This window comes from Dama dama, chromosome 8, assembly GCF_033118175.1.
Source record: "Dama dama isolate Ldn47 chromosome 8, ASM3311817v1, whole genome shotgun sequence".
In the NCBI taxonomy this organism is placed as follows: domain Eukaryota; kingdom Metazoa; phylum Chordata; class Mammalia; order Artiodactyla; family Cervidae; genus Dama; species Dama dama.
The window spans coordinates 21,242,181-21,256,987 of record NC_083688.1 but is presented as its reverse complement, the minus strand read 5'-3'; the positions used below and the strand labels follow the sequence as shown (position 1 = coordinate 21,256,987).

General features: G+C 36.8%; 1 pseudogene; it reads left to right on the top strand.

The window, feature by feature from the left end:
• The first annotated feature begins 1,803 nt into the window (after positions 1 to 1,803).
• LOC133060500 (small ribosomal subunit protein eS4, X isoform-like) lies at positions 1,804 to 14,401 on the top strand (annotated as a pseudogene).
• The last annotated feature ends 406 nt before the right edge of the window (positions 14,402 to 14,807 follow it).

Sequence of the window (14,807 nt, the reverse complement as noted above, 5' to 3'; positions counted from 1 at the left end):
TGGAATTTTTGAGAGGTAAGTAGGTTTAGATGAACTAATGATGATGAAGCCCCATGATGGGATAATTTTCCTTACTAGAAGAAGAAATAACAGTCTTCTCATTCTCTGCCTTTCTTTCTTTACCATGTGAGAATACAGTGAGTAAAGAAGACACCAAGAAGAGAGGTTTCCTAGAACCTGCAAGCCAAGAAGAGAGGTTGCCTTAGAACCTGACCATGTGGGCTCCAAACCACTGGGCTTCCTTGTCAGCAGAACTGTGAGAAATGCATTTCTGTTTTTAAGCCATCTGCATGCTCAGTCACTCAGTTGTGTCCCAGTCTTTGCGACCCCGTGGATGATAGCCCACCAAGCTCCTCTTTTCATGGCATTGATCTGGCAAGAATACTGGTGACGGTTGTCATTTCCTACTCCAGGGGATCGTCCCAACCCTGGGATTGAACCCATATCTCCTACATCTTCTGCATTGGCAGGAGGATTCTTTACCACTGGGCCACCTGGGAAGCCCTTTCAAGTCATTAGTCTATGGAATTTTGCTATGGAACGGATCCCTGACTAAGAAAACATCCAATATATACTCAAACAGCCTGGAATTGCAGGAAGACTGGTGGCCTCTCACATTATTCAGAATCATAACATAGAGACCAGGAAATATAATATTTATTATCTTTCTTATTACATTATGAATACAAATAGAAACCATTTACTGCCATTATGTTAGGTGCTTTATCACACCTTATCTCATGTAATATGCCCAAGAACCCTGAAATGAATATTAATATCCCCTTACAGCCGAGCAAATGGAGGCTCAGAGTTGTCTTAATAAATTACCAATTATCGTAACTGGTAAGGGGCTATACCAATATTAAATGCCATATACTATATGTTTATTGGCAACCATTTTGGTAAAAGGCCAAATAGCAAACATTTTATACTCAGTGAATGATACAGTCTATGTTACAACTACTCTGTCACAAAAGCAGCCATATACAATATGTAAACAAATGGCTGTGTGGCTGTGTTCCAATAAAACTTTATTTTCAGCTACTGCAATTTGAATTTCATAAATTTTTTATAGGTCATTAAATAACCTTCTTATCTTTATTCCTTTTAACATAAAATGCAAACATAAAAACCAGCCTACTTCTTATTTTGACTCAATCCTTATTTAATCAAATAAGCAGTAGGCTGGATTTACTGTCCAGGGCATAATTTGTTGATATGCTCTATTGTCACCCAGAAAAGTCTCACTGGATTCTAGGATGGACTTGGGAGCATTTCTGTGCCCATCTGGTTGTAGAAGTACCTCTGTTAGCTTCTTATGGAAAGTGCTTATGGAAAGTGCATTCCATGCCTACATTGTCAGTGGCCCACAGAGTGTGGTCTAGAGGCTGACACAGTGAGATCTTGGCAGTTGTCTTGACCATTGGGTCAACCCATCCACCTGGATTCAAGGCTTTAGTGATCATAAGAGCATGCCCTGTGGATAATGGACTTTGTAAAGGATCCTAAATCTTACTAGCGATGTCACCTCTTTGTTGTGCTACCAGTGTGCATTCGTTAAGAAGAAGTTTTCTGTAAGCCTGGTATTAACTTATTTCTTTTGCTAGTCTATGCCTTTCATTAAACATTAAACATTGAATTGGACAAACATTAAAACATTGAATTGGAGGAGCAAGTGTTTGATGTCTCTTCTCTTTCCCTCTGTTAAGAAATATCCCCCACCATGCCACTGAAGGCAATCAGGAGCCAACACCTGTCATTTAGCACCAGCTGAACTTGCTCATCAATGCTGCATCCTGGACCATGTTCAGGTCGAGCCTGAAGCAGAGGCAAGTAAGCAGCTGCCTGGAGAGAATCAGCACAAACTTGAACAGGTGCCTGGAGGCCTGAATACTTCAAATATTTAAGATGGGAGCCTTGCCCACAAGTAATTTTAAACATACACATTTATCTTTGGTTTTTGTCCTCAGGCCCATTTTGTAAAAGCATATCAGCTTCCTTCTGTAGTTTGCCTCTTCATTTTAAAAACATTTCATGTATTTTTCTTTTCTTTTTTTTTAATGGTGAGTCATTATACTGTCAAACAGCTCAGTGATTTGTTTTATATATGCCCAGCTTGCTAGGGTATGAATTAATAAAATCCCCAAACTAAGGTATAAGAAAACCAATCTGCTTCATATAAAATCTCTCAGCATAAAATATAAGGTCTATGACAATTTTGTCTATAAGATTTAATTTTAATATAGTTCTGAATTTGAGTTCTAGAAATCAGAGTCATAGGCAAGAAGCAAGAAGCCCACTGGTTGCAGATATGGCCAGACAAAGCCATTGTGAGTATGTGTGAGCAGTGGCTGAACTGGGCCACTCTGTCTTCTGAATACAATTTAAGTTGGAACTTGGTGTCTAAGATAATTGGTAACCACATGTAGAAATTTCCTTCAGCTTCAGCTACCTAAAGTGGGGTCAGCCTCCAAGGCTTGTGACTCTGGAGGTTAGTTCTTATGGTCATCTGACAGGACCAGGCTGTTGGAAAAATGTCATTTAAACACCTTGGTTTGTGAGTCCAGTTACATTTTTTGGTTTATTTTTGCTTTAGTGATTGGTATTTCTCATTTTAACCATGGCCTTGGTGCTCTTGGTTTAATTCGCACTTTTATTTCAAAGGGAAAAGACATCCATTTGGTACATCAATAATTTAAAGATTTATCAACTGCTTTTGTGCTTTCATTTTGATTCCCATTTGCACAATCTTGATTGTATTTAATATTTCCTAGGAAATGCTACTTTTATTACAGCATGCCTATTGATGAAGATGCATTTGCTAACATGTTGTTGATGAATATTCTATGGATAGTAGGAAACTGTACATTCACTTTTTCATGAAATTATATTTTTTAAATTCCTCCTACATTCCAGGTCCTCTGTGGGCACGGGGAACACAACGTAGAGTAGATTAGTCACATTAGCACACCCTGATGCTGCTACAAGTCTGATAAGATGAGTACAAAATAGGATATATTTTAAAATATAATGTGTTATTGGATAGAACCAATGCCAACTCTAGGAGGTTGCTGGGAAGATCTATGCTGAGGGGGTATACATAGGAATGAGAGTATCAAAATTGGTACGTGCAGGCTCACAGAAGTCATTGATTGTAGATACTGTTCTCTTTTTTTAACTGAGAAGACTGAAGCTCAGAGAGGTTAAGTGCTCGGGAGGATCTAGCCACCAAATCGTTTGGCCAACATCTGGAGAGATAACCTCATATAGTGCTGATGATCGAATGTTCTATCCACAGCACTTAGGTCCAGCCTCCACCACTTGCTTGCTTTGTGATTTTAGGAATGTTGCTTAAAGTTTGTGTACCTAAGTTTCTTTATCTTTTAAAATGAGTATATAAAGAGTATCACATTCTTCTGCGTTGCCATAAGAATAGCAAACATTAGCTGAGAGCTTGGAACTATGCCTACTGTATAGTAGACCCATCAAAGTGTTTAATAAATAAAATAAATCTTAAAGTATGAGTACCTAGTCTGGGCTCCAGAACCGCCTGGCTTGGGCTGACTACTGGTGTACGGCTAGGGACTTCAGGGAAAGGAAAAAACAAGCAGCAACAAAAGCTGTCTCCTCTGGTTTGTTAATGTTTGGCATTCCATTTAGAGAGAAGTTTTTATTTTTTTTTCATCCTCCAATTGATGTTTTTAGTTAAAATAGTTGAATTCATATAAACAAGGCTGAGCCTCCTTCCCAGAGGATAAATTAATCAAGGTATCACTGCTGGGAAAGAGTTGAATCATTTAGCATCTTTGAATCAAGAATTAAATAAAGTCATACTTATTTATTTTACCTTAAATATGTTAAAAACAAGTGCAGCATTTCTAACCATTGAGTGTGTGTATTTTTGTGTGCTCAGTTGTGTCTGACTCTTTGTGACCCCCCTGGACTGTAGCCTGCCAGTCACCTGTGTCTGTGGGATTTTCCTGGCAAGAAGACTGGAGCTAGTTGCCATTTCCTTTTCCAGAGGATCTTCTCAACCCAGGTATTGAAATCCATCTCCTTCATTGCAGGAGGATTCTTTACCATCTGAGTCACCAGCGAAGCCCCAGTGATGGTTTCTGATATATCTATAATTATGTTACACCACAGGGCACAATTATATCTTCATCTATACAAATTCTGTTGAGAAATAGGTTCATTTTATCAACTAAACATAGGAACTGTCAAATATATACCAGTTTGATTTACTTATTTATAACCTCTAATAAAATAGATAAATCAACTTAGCCAGTATCTCTTTAAAGTATAGAAATGCTATTTCTAGATTTTTTTTAAAAAAAGTGTTTGCTTATCAACACTCTAGAGAACAAATAAATCTTAAGATTGATTCTCCATAAATAAGCTGATTCATATCAGTCCCAAGTACAATTTAAATCAAGCTGTAAAATTGTCTGATCCACAATAAGCAAGTGAAGTTTTATCAAGTGGCATAAAGTATTTAAGAACTGGAAAGATAACTTAGATTGTATACATTTTACTTTATTCTTATGAAGAGTGTAACACTTCATTAAGTTAGAGTAACTTCTCTAAATCCAATTATTTCACATTTTATAACAAATTATTTTCTGAAATCTATATGCTGGCCTCAATGAAATCATCAGTTTACTGACAATATTTAAAAATATATGGTATATGTTTCTCAGGGAAAAACTGAAGTGTCCAGTTCCACCTTTATAAAGTAATTAACTTCATATTAAATTTCACTGTTTCATCTTTGCTACCTTAGTTTAGTTCTGTCTGTGACGAAGAATAATTGCTTACCTTGGCATTGTGGGAATTGAACATGATGTTACAAGTAAAGCTCTTGCAAAGTGCTTGGCACATATTAAACACTCAGAAAATTAGGCATTATTGTTAATATTAAAATAAAGAATGTATATTAAAACATGTACTCATGCAAAAAGTGAGCCTTTGAGAAATGTGTTTCTTCCTTTCTTGAATTATTTATGGTTTTGGTAAGGCTATTTTCTTGGGCTCCAAAATCACTGCGGATGGTAACTGCAGCCATGAAATTAAAAGACGCTTGCTCCTTGGAAGAAAAGTTATGACCAACCTAGACAGCATATTAAAAAGTAGAGACATTACCTTGTTGACAAAGGTCTGTATAGCCAAAGCTATGGTTGTTCCAGCTGTCATGTATGTATGTGAGCATTAGACCATAAAGAAGGCTGAGTGTGGAATCTGAGGAGGATTCTTTACCATCTTTTGAACTATAGTTCTGGAAAAGATTCTTGAGAGTCCCTTGGACTGCAAGGAGATCAAACCAGTCAATCCTAAAGGAAATCAACCCTGAATATTCTTGAAAGGACTGATCCTGTAGCTGAAACTCCAATACTTGGGCCACCTTATGCAAAGAGCTGACACATTGGAAAAGACCCTGATGCTGGGAAAGACTGGGGGCAGGAGAAGAGGTCAACAGATGATAAGATGATTGGTTGACATCATCGACTCAATAGTCATGAGTTTGAACAAACTCAGGGAAATAGGGAAGAGCAGAGAAACCTGGCATACTATAGTCCATGGGGTCACCAAGAGTTGGACATGACTGAGCGACTAAACTGAACCGAACTGAACTGAAAGAAGTTGAAGTTGTCACATTGAGGGAAAATGCCTATCAGCTACATTCGTAGAGGACCAAAAGGATCAAGATTTGGACAAAGAGAGTGTGTGTATTATGGAAAGTGACAGTGGGCTCTCTTCTCCCCTACCTATTTGTACCTTGCATATATTAGATGTTCAGTAAATTAAAATAAGGTAAACACAAATTGCATTTTAAAAATGGAGCATACTGAAGTAGGGACCCAGTTAGGAATTTAAGTAATATTATAATCCAACTGGAAACAAGAAATAAAGTACTTAATGTGTATGCAGTTAAAAAATCATATTTACTAGTCCAATCTTTTTAAAATTGTATTATTATTTTTGGCTGTGCTGGATTTTCACTGTTACACATGGGCTTTCTTTAGTTGCAGTGAGTGGGGCCACTCTCTAGTTGCAATGCACAGGCTTATTGTGGTGGTTCTTCTGTTGCAGAGTACGGGCTATTAGGGAGTTTGAGCTTCAGTAGTGCGGCATGTGGGCTCAGTACTTGCAGCTTATGGGTCCAGAGCATGGGCTCAGTTAGCTGTTTACTTGCTTAGTTGCCGTGTGGCAAGGGGAATCTTCCAGGACCAGGGATTGAACCTGTGTCCCCTGAATTAGCAAGCAGCTTCTTTACCACTGGACCACAAGGGAAGTTGTAACATGATCTTAATAAACTGCAGTGACTCAAAACAATTCAATTATTGAGGGTATGTTTAAAATCATCAGTATAAAGAATTACACAGATAACCACTGTTCCTATCTCTGATCTTTAACAACCACAGTGGAAATAAGATGAATACATGAGACTTAGTAGCACAAATTCTTTTCTGATTTTTAGTTATTACATATAGTTTGATCAGAGCATTAAAATAATATGTCAACAGAAAACTGGTTTCAATCTGAAGCCAACTTTTAAAATATATTACTGTTTGCACTTTTTTTTAGTTCCTTTAAAATCTTTTTGTTGTTGTTCAGTCACTAAGTCGTGTCCGACTCTGCAACCCCATGCACTGCCGTACACCAGTCTCCTCTGTCCTCCTTAAAATGTTTATCCAAATGTAAATCTCTTTTTAGAAAAACTTAATCATTAAATACCTGCAATTTTGTACTCTGTTTTCATTAACTCCATTGCATATATTTTCCATGTTTCTTCAGCATTCACAATTACAATTGTAGTGGCTATCTGATATTTTTTACAATTTAATGTCCTGTAATTTACTAACCTTCTATTAGATATTTATGTTGTTTCCATCTTTTCCAATGGCTGAGTTAATGCTATAATTAATAATTGTATGCATATAGTTGTGCTCCTCTTTTGAATTATTTCCTTAGAGTAAATTCTCTGGGGAGATATTACTGGGTCAAAAGGTATAAAGGTTTTTATAGCTTTTCAGACAGGTTGCCAAATTGCTTTCCAAAACGATTTTACTACATCAATTTATAATACCCAGGTGACTCTCCTGATAATAACGCATACATTTCCACTCACTTACTATCCCATACTATCCATTATAGAGTCTTCTTTGAGTAGCCAAGTTGTGGATCAGGTGATTATTCTTATTTCATCACTATTCTCCCAAAGATGACGATGTCTTCTTTTGTTGCTTTAATACCATGAAGAAATTCCTGTTTCCACTTATAGCACCCTGCAGAATCATGTCTAGGATTTCCTTATAAAGAACTATGGATAATTAGAATTTCTGTCTCAATGAGAGAAATTTTTAAAAGACTGAGCAGAGGGAAGACTAAGATAGAATTAGTGACATAGAATATTTGCTGACCTAACTAGGCTTTCCTGGCCTCCCAATGATATTAGAATCTAATATTTTATCTTTTCAATAAATTATTAAAATCCCATGATTACTTATGATTTTGTCCAGCCCTCCTACTTCAAATAGGCATTATTGTTGTAGCCTATCTTCCTCAAACACATTAGGCACAAGGATCATAAGAACCTTCCTTCAGTGAAAGATGACCTCAGATTCTGATGCCACAGTGTATAAACCATGTGACCATAGAAAGTAATATGAACTCTCTGATCCATGAGTCCTTTATTCATTAGATGAGGTTGGTATTAGCTCCTACTTTATTCCACTGTGAAGACTGCACAAAATAGCTTAAGAAGAGTGTTCAGTAGAGGACATAAAACATGGCACATTCCCAATAAATATCCCTTTGAATATAGTAGCACACAGTAAGTATGTTTTCTTTATTAAAACCAGTGCAAATATACCAATAGGCCAATGATAGAATCATTTCATCTTAGTACTATTTCAAATATATCAATAGTATTTCTGAAATATTTTTCAGCCATGGCATGTTTGAATACTGGTTGAAAGCTATCAATTGTCTCTCCTTAGAAAAATACAAGCTATGCATCCTGCTTTTCCAAACTTTCTCAGCTAAGTCCATGAATTTCACATTAAATCTTTGTTCCTATATACCTAATTTCAAATATGATGAAACTAACCCTCCAATAACTTACATAGCACATTCAATATTGTATAATTATCTGAAAACATAAAGCAGATCAAGATAATAATACCTGCCATTTTTCCTACAAATGTATGTTTGGAAATGGTCAGTGGGAGCTGAGGTTTTTAACTATTGTCTTCTCTAAGATGACAATTTTTTTTTATAAAAACAAAAACAATAAGAAGGTTATTTTTATGAGAACAGAATTTTTAGTCTTATTGATTGCTTCCTTTCTGCCAATGCCAAGACTTACATAGAAATGTTACCTCTTTATATTTTCTAATTCACATTTTCTAGCGCATTATTCATACCTGGCTTTTGTTACAGACCAAGGAGTGTCAGTGTGTTTAGTTGTGTGGAATTGATTTTTGGAATTCTGACTCAGAGGCAAGCCATAAAGAGAAATATTTTCACTGGGGTTTAATTTTTCTTGTGTCTAATTATGTGAAAAGTTCTATATATATATTGATATTTTTAAAACTCAAAGAAAAAATACAACTACCCTTTTAAAATCAGAGAGAGATGTACACAGGTAAATGAAAATGCCTGATCCACAAGTATCTGTGAGATGCTACCCAAAGAAATCTTGCAAGACAAGCAAACAAATCGCGCATGCTCAGTTACTCAGTCTGGTCTGACTCCTTGCAACCCCATGGACTGTAGCCTTCTAAGCTCCTCTGCCCAGAGATTCAACCCAAGTCTCCTGTGTCTCCTGCATTGGCAGGCAGATTCTTTACAACTGTACCACGTGGGAAGCTCTAAAGGAGCAGTATATTATCAAGATAAATTTGGAAACCTGCATGTGTAGGGTAGAGAAGGTGGTATGTTAACGTAGATGTTTTTACACAAGTTTTTAAAGGCATAAAAGGAAACCAGAATAATATAATCTCCAACCACATCAGGGAAACCTACAATAACAGTAACAACAAAATGACTTCTATTTACAAGGTTAGATATCCAGTTAGAATATAGAGATTGTAAGAGACCTTCTGACAGATAAGGATAAGAAGCTTATGGAAGCTTCCTGATGGGAGATACTGACTGTGGGGGAAACTGGGTCTTGTTTTGCTGGGTGGGTGGGGCCATGTTCAGTAAATCTTTAATCCAATTTTTGGTTGATGACTGGGGCTGTGTTCCCTCTGTTGTTTGACCTGAGACCAAACTATGGTGTAGGTAATGAACATAATATAGTCAAAGCTATGGTTTTTCCAGTAGTCGTGCATGGATGTGAGAGTTGGATCAAAAAGAAGGAGATCCAGCCAGTCAATCCTAAAGGAAATCAGTCCTGAATATTCACTGGAAAGACTGATGCTGAAGTTGAAATTCCAATACTTCGGCCACCTGATATGAGGAGCCTACACATTGGAAAAGACTCTGATGTTGGGAAAGATTGGGGGCAGGAGGAGAAGGGGACAACAGAGGATGAGATGGTTGGATGTTATCACCGACTGGATGGACATGACTTTGAGCAGTTCCGGGAGTTAGTGATGGATGGGGAAGCCCGGTGTGCTGCAGTCCATGGGGATGCAGTCGGACACGACTGAGTGACTGAACTGAACTGAATTGAATGGAGAGGGAGGAGGAAGAAAGTCTAGAAGATAAACAAAAAACACTCTATTAAAAATATATGTATGATTTGACCACATCTGTACATTCCTATATGTATAACGGCAGAAATGTAAAAATAAATTTTAGTAATTTCAAAAGCAGAATACAACAAATTTTAGTAATTTCAAGCTGAAATTTTGGGATCCAGATTTCAGAAATCCCTACTGCATGAAGATTTAAAGATCTGAAATATTGTGAGAAAGGATAGACTAAAGATGGGGCTTGGAAGATACTCAAGAAACCCATGCCCACCCTCACGGAGGTTCTTTGTTGTTGTTGTTTAGTCGCTAAGTCATGTTTGACTCTGCCACACTATGGACTTTAGCCCACCAGGATCCAGTATTTGGAGCCTGTCTACGGGCTTTCCCAGGCAAGGATACAGGAGTGGGTTGCCATTCCCTTCTTCAAGGAATCCTCCCGAGCCAGGGGTTGAACTTGCGCCTCCTGCATTGGCAGGCAGGTTCTTTATCACTAAGCTACCAAGGAAGCCCAGTGAGGAAGTCTTTACCATTTGCTTAAATTGCAAGTTAAGAGAACTCACTCGTTTAGTATAATATGAATGCATAAATGTAATAGTCACCCATCATTCCAGTACAAATTAGCATTGAGAATGATGAATAACTTTTTAACATACTTTCTTTAGAATGAACATAATCAAATAGTTAGCAGAGAGCTCCAATAATTTTGACTATATAATTTCCTATTTGTTTTCTTGTTTGTTTAGTTATCCAGAAAATCGGGACACAAGGCTTAATTATTTTTTTTTTATTCTGAGCTTTATAAACACAAAAACTAAACCTCATCTAGTCCTAAAAGAAGCAGAACTAGGTGGAGGATAGGGGGGCGATGGTTTGTACCTGACACAAAACAAATATTTTAATTGTATCTAATCAGAAACTGGTTTTGTTTTTAGTCCCAGTGTCACATCCAGCTGTCTGCATAGGGGGATCTGTGCAGAGGTACAATAGATTTCTCTATTAGTCATTCAGGCTGCTTTGTTCGTGTCACAGTGACCTTGCAGAGAACACAGTGTCCTTAGAAACTTTACAATCATGTTCTAGGTGAACCTCATAAAGTACATTAAGTCTATAATTCTGCCCTGTGTAAAAGACTGTGAATTTACTAAAAGATATTTTAAAAAGGTTTTTTGTTGTTGTTATCTAGATTAAAGCACATGTTAGAATTTGGTAACTCTTGCTTTTATCAACGTCACTAGATTTATAGTATAAGTAACTTACTACAAATAAATAGAGACAGTTCAGTATTTTTCGATAGTCCTTTTAATTTTAGGCAGAAAGACAATATGGAGAAGTAAATAGGGTTGACAAGCAAGATCCTTCATTTCCAGGTCTAATTGAGCCAGGCAGTGTTGACTTGTTTCTAAAAAAATAAGAATATCATTTTTCATAAAGAGCTTCATGTTCAGTCTTACCATTCAACAGAATTATTATGAACAAGGTTATTGTCTTTATCTTATTAAAGCTAAATATATTGAGTTAGATAAACATTTTGTTTCAAGTTTTGGATGCTATCTGGTAATAGATTAATAAACAAACCACAATCTTGTTTTTAAGACATTTGCAGACTCAAGTAGAATGAAAAGTGAGAGGCACCCTAATTTGGCTAGTATGAGGAAGCTTGTAAGCATAGTAAATTCAAAATATCATAATTTTGGTTAGATGATTTATATGCTTTCATATTAGTAGCTCCCAGTTTGATTATGGCCACACAATGGTCTAATTAAATACTTAAAATTTATGCCTTGGGCCCACTTATGAGGCTTTTGAGAGAATAAAACTAATAAATCCACAGAAGTGATGCAAGATTGAGATCATGTTTTTATTCCAAATTTTACACCTTAAGCAGAATCACATTAAGTTCTAGTATATTTTTAAAAAAATTAAACAGTTTTCTTGGACATGGAACTTTGACTAGAAATTCATACTGTTCACCTTGGAACAGTGCTTGCCACTTTAGAGTCTAATTTTTCACACACGTTATGAAAATGGATCATTCAACCCAAGCCAACATTCTGACCAGACATACTTCTCTTCAATGCTCTAACATTAGATGATGAAGGATAAAGGTAATTAAACATTTCCACAAATTGTAGGCAAATAGCACAGAATAAGCTATGACTTCTTGATAAAAAATTATGGATTTTAGATTTCCTTAGCAAGCTGCTCCTGGAACTATTTAAGTTGATAATTTGGGATATATTTAGTCTATTTTGTTTCACCTTAAAAAAAAAAATTCCGTACTCATGGTATGAGTTTAAAGGTTTAAAGGGCAAAATTCCAACATGAATTATTTTAAATTTTCATACCTGTTTCCCCTAATATTGTTAGATTACCAGTCTCTATCTGAATATGTTAGTTAGATAAAATATCTAACTAATATTTTAATAAAATATCTAAAATTTATGAGGGTCTTAATATGTGTTGGGAATCCTATTAAACTTTTTGTCTGACTCCCTGGTGGTTCAGCGATAAAGAATCCACCTGCAATGCAGGACATCCGTTCAATTCTTGGGTCAGGAAGATCCCCTGGTGAAGGAAATGGCAACCCACTTCAGTATTCTTGCCTGGAGAATCCCATGGACAGAGGAGTTACAGTCCTTAGGGTTGCAAAAGTGTTGGAAACAACTTCGCAACTAAAATAACAACAAATGCTTTATTTTATGTAAGTCCCATAGCACAATATTTTGTGTGCATTTATATTAATTAAAAGAAAGCTGATTGCCAAAAAAAAGAGGCCCCATAATTCTACTCCTATTATTAAAATGTCTATTTTGCCCATTCATAAATTCTAATTAATCATAGTTTGGTGCAGGGAATTGTGAGATACCAAAACCCATAGATGCTTAGGGTTAGGGTTTGTCCGACTCTTTGAGACCCCATGGACTGTAGCCCGCCAGACTCCTCTGTCCATGGAATTCTCCAGGCAAGAATACTGGAGTGGGTTGCCATACCCTTCTCCCCGGAATCTTCCCTACCCAGGAATCAAACCTGGGCCCCTTGCCTGGCAGGCAGATTCTTTACCACTGAGCTACCTGGGAAACCAATTTATAATGCCCAGTACAGTGTCAATTCTGTGTAAATAGCTACTGGTGTACAGAAAATTCAAGTTTTGCTTTTTGGATATTCTAGAATTTTTTTTTTCCAAATATGTTTGATTCAGTGTTGGTTGAACTTGAGGAATGCATGAATACAAAGAGTTGATGGTCTTCTCTTCACTGACAGTCTGAATCTTCATCTAAGTAACTCAGGAATGAAGAAAAAAAGTGGATGAAATTTATTCTCAGAAGTGGAGACCTGAAGAGATTATCCACTAATTTCTGCTACCTGGATCTTGAGTAAGGTCGAAGTTCTTTTCCTCTCTGAGACCTAATGAATTTTTAGCTATTTCATGGATTCTATAATTTTTCCAATAAGCTCCATTTTTGGAATAATTTAGCTAGAGCTTCTACTGAGTTCAATTTTTAAAATTACATAAAAATATAGTATGCATCACCAAGGTACTTTTATTACATCTTTAGCCTTAAAATGTGTGGAAATTAAACTGTTAAGATTTTGAAGTCAATTTGATCACCCAGAAAATAAAGAGAGCGAAAGCTATTCTTGTATCAAAAAACAAAAAAGTTGGCTTTTTTTGTGCCTAGAGCAATGAGGCTTGTAGTCCCACTCACCTGAAGCATGTATCAGTTTCAAAAGGCTAGAAGCTGGGCAGACCGACCAGTGTCTTTGCTTCTCCTCCTTTGACTGATTCCCACAAACAGAGAATATCTCTTCCTCCGCAATTTCCTAACGAGCACCAATATTCCCTGGCTGGAGATGAACTAAAGAAGATCTACTGCAGCTATTTATTAAGATTGATGGCAAGGTCTAAACAGATATAACCTACCTTGCTAGATTTATGGACATTATCAATATTGACAAGACTGGAGAGAATTTTGGTCTATTTGACACCACCAAGGGTTACTTTGTTGTTCGTTGTCATGAAGACCCAGCTAATTGGAAAAGACCCTGATTTTGGGAAAGATTGACAGCAAGAAGAGAAGGGGGTGACAGAGGATGAGATGGTTGGATGGCATCACCGATTCAATGGACAATCAGTTTGAGCAAACTCTGGGAGATAGTGAAGAACAGGGAAGTCTGATATGCTATAGTCCATAGTGTTGCAAAGAATAGGACATGACTTAATGACTGCACAGCAACTACACATCACCAAGGGTTACTTTGCTGTTCATTTCCACAGACCTAAGTAAGCCAAGTATAAGTTGTACAATATGAGGAAGAACTCTACTGGCTCAAACAGGACCCCACATCTGGTGACTCATGATGTTCACACCATCTGATACCCTGATCCCCTCAGCAAGATCAATGAAACCATTCAAATTGATTTGGAAACTGGAAAGATGATAGATTTCATCATCTGACACTGGGTAAAGTGACTGGAGGTGTTAACTTGGGAAGAATTGGTGTGGCCAAGAATATTGGTTCTTTTGGTACGGTTCAAAGATGCCAATGTCAGCAGCTTTGTCACCCAGCTATCCAACATTTTTGTTATTTACAGAGACAACCCACCATGGATTTTTCTTCCCCAAGGAAAAGATATTCACCTCCCTATTGCCAAAGAGAACAACAGGAAACTGATTGCTAAGCAGAGCAGTAGGTGAAATTATCTCGAGGTGATAAAATCTGTGGAGTCTTTGTACTTAATTAGCGACAATACTGCATCATATAGTTAGTTGTTAAAGTATGTCCAATTAGTGTAACATCTAACTCTTGCTCAAAGTGACTCTTTCATCAGCCTTAGTGACCCAGTTGCTAGAGACAGAGATAGAGATAGGTAGAAGAAGTGTGTCTAATCAATGAGTTATTGGCCATCACTTGCTGTATATCTATCATCTGTATAATAAACTTAACTTTTTCTGATGGTGAAATTAACTCTAAAATTCATTGAAATTTCAAAGTCTTAAACTTACACCACTGATCCTATGGTGTTGAATAGCTTTAGCACATTACTGTGTTTCCTTAAGGGCACTAATGATATGTTTGTGAGGCAATCCTCAATGTCACCAC